Raw genomic sequence first — 5,107 nt, forward strand, 5'->3', positions numbered from 1 at the left:
GTTTGCTGAAGTTGAACTTGTAGGTGAACCATTCCCTGCTGCTGTTGTGCAGAATGTCTTTGTTGTAATAATAGCGCAGGGCCCAACTAAGCTGGTCAGAACCCATATGGTACTTGTACTGGAGGATGCCCCTGAGCCAAGCCACCTCATCAGGGTCCTTGATGACAAATCCCCTGCAATCCAGGAAATGACACCCTGGTACTCCTCCCAGCTCCAGGATAAAGTGACGCAGCTGAATCTGCCTCAAGCCAAGGGATGGCTCCAGATTGTAGGCCCAGTTAGAAAAGGTGAACCCTGTGTCTACTGGGTCTTCATGGCATGGGGTCCAGAGGCAAGGCATCCTACTCCAGGCTGCAGCTCCTGATGCCTGTGCTGCCCTCTCCCAGTCTCTCACCTTCCCACATCCTGGCTGCCTCAACCAACCTTGCCTCTCAGAACCTCTCCCAACATAATGCTTGAAAGTCATCTATTGCTGCATAACCAATTGCCCAAAACCTTAACTACTTTTATGGGGGGACGGTATATCTCAGTGGTAGAATGCATTCTTAGCATGCATGAGGTCCTAGGTTCAATCCCCAGTACCTTCATTAAAAATAAATAAATAAACCTAATTACCTCCCCTCAAAATTAAAACAAACAAACCAGAAAAATTTACTATCTTTTAGTTTCTGTGGATCAGAAATCAGCACAGCCTAGCTGGGTGCCTCCGCTTCAGCTTTTATTAGAATACTATTGAGCATTCAGCCAGGGCTACAGGCTCATCTGAAGGCTCCATTTGGTTGGGTTGGGTGTGTGTCGGGGCGGGGCCGGGGGAGGGTACTTGTTTCTGAGCTCACTCATGTTCTTTGCAGAATTTGATCCTTGACATGGGCCTCCCTACAGGGAGGCCTCCTGTCTTGGGAGCCGGTTTTCCCCTAAGAGTGAGTTATTCACAAGACAGCACCCTAGGCAGAACAATCGTCTTTATAACCTAGTCTTGGAAGTCCCATCACTTCTGTCATTTTCCATATTCAAGCCACCCTCTAGGGGAAGGGATTACACAAGGGCATGTCCACCAGCTGGCAGGGATAATTGTTGCCTTTCTTAGAGGCTTTCTCCCACAGGCAGTGATTAGATGAAAAGGTAGACTACAGTGAAGGTAAACTACTCTTCTATGAGGAGTTCTGCTGTGGAGGTGAGGAATAGCACAAAGGGTATTCCATACCCAAAAGGGTGCAGGCTAGAAGCAGCAGACCAGGAGCACTAACAAGATTAGATTGAAGTATCAAAGCGGCGACAATCCATCGGTCTGGCCCCTGCACAGCCCCTTTCCCCCTTGGCCAAGCAGCAGTGATGGGAGTCATGTCCTACTCTTTCCCTGCTTTAACTGCAAACAGGCTAGCAGTGAACAGTAACACGTGAAGCAGCACCCTCCTCACCCCCATGTGGCTCCTTAAGAGAAATGGAAGACAGTCTAACCAGTAATAACACTGACAAAGCTGAGCACACAATTAAGAATCACCGCATATTTCAAGAAAGCCAAGTCTAGAAAGAGAGAAGATAAATTTGACTTTAAAAGTAAGTCTTTTTTGGGGGGAGGGTATAGCTCAGTGGTAGAGTGCATGCCTAGCATGTGTGATTACATGTGTGAGTCTTTTTTGCAGAAATGGAAAAGCTGATCCTCAACTTTATATGGAATTGCAGAGGGCCCTGAATTTCCAAAACAATCTTGAAAAAAGAGGAACAAAGTTGGAGGACTCACACTTCCAGATTTTAAAACTTACTATAATTAAAGTAATCAGAATAGTGTGGTACTGGCATAGGATAGACATACACAATAGAATAGAGTCCAGAAATAAATCCATACATCTATGGTCAATTAATTTTTGACAAAGGTGCCAGATCCATTCAATAGGGAAAGAATAGTCTCTTCAACAAATGATGCTGGGATAACTGATTTCCACATGCAAAAAGAAAAAAAAAAATGTGGACCCTTACCTCACGCTACATCCAAAAATTAACTCAAAATGCAAAACACCCAGGAATCCCACTCCTGGGCTTGTATCCAGAAGGAAATCTACTTCAGGATGACACTTGCACCCCAATGTTCATAGCAGCACTATTTACAATAGCCAAAACATGGAAACAGCCTAAATGTCCATCAACAGGTGACTGGATAAAGAAGATGTGGTATATTTATACAATGGAATACTACTCAGCCATAAAAACCGACAACATAATGCCATTTGCAGCAACATGGATGCTCCTGGAGAATGTCATTCTAAGTGAAGTAAGCCAGAAAGAGAAAGAAAAATACCATATGAGATCGCTCATATGTGGAATCTAAAAAACAAAAACAAACAAACAAACAAAAACAAAGCGTAAATAAAGGACAGAAATAGACTCACAGACAGAGAATACAGACTTGTGGTTACCAGGGGGGTGGAGGGTGGGAAGGGATAGACTGGGATTTCAAAATTGTAGAATAGACTACACTGTATAGCACAGGGAAATATACATAAAATGTTATGATAACTCACAGAGAAAAAAATGTGACAAAGAGTGTGTATATGTCCATGAATAACTGAAAAATTGTGCTGAAAACTGGAATTTGACACAACATTGTAAAATGATTATGAATCAATAAAAAATGTTAAAAAAATGCAAAACAACCTAAACATAAGAGTTAAAACTCTTAGAAGGAAACAGGAGTAAATCTTCATAACCCTGGGTTTGATAATGGATTCTTAGGTAAGACACTGAAAGAAAAAAACAATAAACTGGACTTCAAAATTTTAAAAAATTTTGTACATCATTGGACATTATCAAGAAAGTGAAAAGATGAGCTACTTTCATGGGAATGGGGTAAACTATTTCCAAATCATTAATCTGATAAGAGCTTAATATCCAGAAAATATAAAGAACACCAAAAACTCAACAATAAAAAGATAAATAATGCAATTACAAAATGGTCAAAGAACTTAATAGATATTTCTCCAAGTAAGATATATAAATGGCCAAAAAGCACATGAAAATATGCCCAACATTATTAATCATCAGAGAAGTGCAAATCAAAATCACCAAATATCACTTCACACCTGCTAGGATGGCTATTAAAAAGAAAAGGAGAAAAAAAAATTAAGTAACAAGTGTTGGCAAGGATGTGGAGAAACTGGTACTCCCATGCATTGCTGGTGGGAATGTAAAATAATCAGTCGGCTGCGGTAGAAAACAGTTTAGCAGTTCCTCAAATAGTTAAACATAGAAGTACTTTATAACCCAGCAGTTGCACTCCCATTTATACAACCAAAAGAATTAAAAAACAGGTGCTCAAGCAAATACATGTACATGCATGCTCATAGAAGCACCATCCACAATAGTGAAAAGGTGGAAACAACCCAAATCTCCTTCAGTGAATGAGTGGAAAAACAAAATGTGACATATCCATACAGTGGAGTAGTATTCAGCTATAAAAAGGAATGAAGTATCTGCTGCAAAATAGATGAACCTTGAAAACATAATGTTAGATGGAAGAAGCCAGACACAATAGGCTACATATTATATGGTTTCATTTATATGAAATATCTGGAATAGGGACACAAAAATCAAATTGGTGGTTGCTGGGGTTGGGGAAGAGAGGAGAATGAGGAGTAGCTGCTTAATGGGTGTGAGGCTTCCTTTTGAGATAATGAAAATGTTTTGGAACCAGATTGAAGTGGTACACTAAATGCCACTAAATTGTTTGCTTTAAGTGATTTTTACCTCAATTAAAAATCACAGGAGGGAGGTTATAGCTCAGTGGTAGAGTGCCTGCTTAGCATGCACAAGGTTCAATCCCCAGTACCTCCATTAAGATAGATAGATAGATAGATAGATAGATAGATAGATAGATAGATAGATAGATAGATATGTACATACATACATACATACATACATACATACATACATACATACAAACAAACTTCCCCCCAAAAAGAAAAAAAATCACTTAAAGCAATTTTTAAAAAACTGGACAGGGAGGGAAATAGCTCAGTGGTAACGTGCGTGCTTAGCATGCACGAGGTCCTGGGTTCAATTCCCACTACTTCCATTAAAAAAAAAAAACCCAAAACTAGAAAAAGTTCATAGCTATGATCAAGTAGAAACAATATTTCAAATGAATATAATTAACATTGTTAGAGATAAGGAATAATATAATCTCCATAAAAAGAATAGGTAATTATGAAAAAGAACAGTTAGGCATCTTGGAAATAAAAATTACAATTGTTGAAATGTAAAATTCAGCTTGTTTTGTGTTCTTTCATGTGATGGTCAGGTGTGGCTACAAGAGGAGACACACAGAAGAGGTACAAGAAAACAAAGTTTATTATACTCATGGGTCCTAGAGAGGGGACCATTACATGCCATGCAGGGTTACAGGGGAATCTCTGGGTTTTGGTCAACTAACAGAAGACAGGAGTCAGGGGAGAGCTTAGGCCACGGCATTTATTGGAGTTTTTGTAGGAAAGGAAAGGCAGGGCAGGCTGAACAGTTTGGGATTGGCTAGTTTGAATAATTTCAGCAGGCTCTAAATTGTAGCTGTGGTTCTTCGTTTCCTGATAGCTGGTCCTGGGATGATCAAGGCAGAGGAGTTCTACTTCTTGGAGTATAGGGGCCAGTTAGAGGAGGTAGGCTCTGGATTGATTAATCTGCATTTCAAAAGAATGCTCCAGGCTGAGCCCTTTGCTATCCCTAAGAATCAGGTAGCCCTGGAGAGGGGCAGTCTCTCTCCAATTTCTTTTAAAGCTGTCAAAACATCATAATTATAGAAAATTATGTATATGTGTCTATATATATTTATATGTAATACAAAGAGCATCTGAAGAATTCCAGAATGCTCCTATTGCAGATTAAATTAGGGCTGCATTATTTCAGAATTTACAACGGGAAAAAGAGATAGAAAGTATGAAAGGAAAGTTTAAAACATGGATAATAGATGCAGAAAGCCCTAAATCTGTCCAACAGGCATTTCAGTGGAGAGAATAAACTAGTACTTCCCAAATTTTAGCATGTATACAAGTTATGTGAGGATCTTATTAAAATTCAGATTCTGATTCTGAGTAGGTCTGAGTGGGCAGTGATTTATGAA

This window comes from Camelus ferus, chromosome 12, assembly GCF_009834535.1.
Source record: "Camelus ferus isolate YT-003-E chromosome 12, BCGSAC_Cfer_1.0, whole genome shotgun sequence".
Lineage (NCBI taxonomy): Eukaryota > Metazoa > Chordata > Mammalia > Artiodactyla > Camelidae > Camelus > Camelus ferus.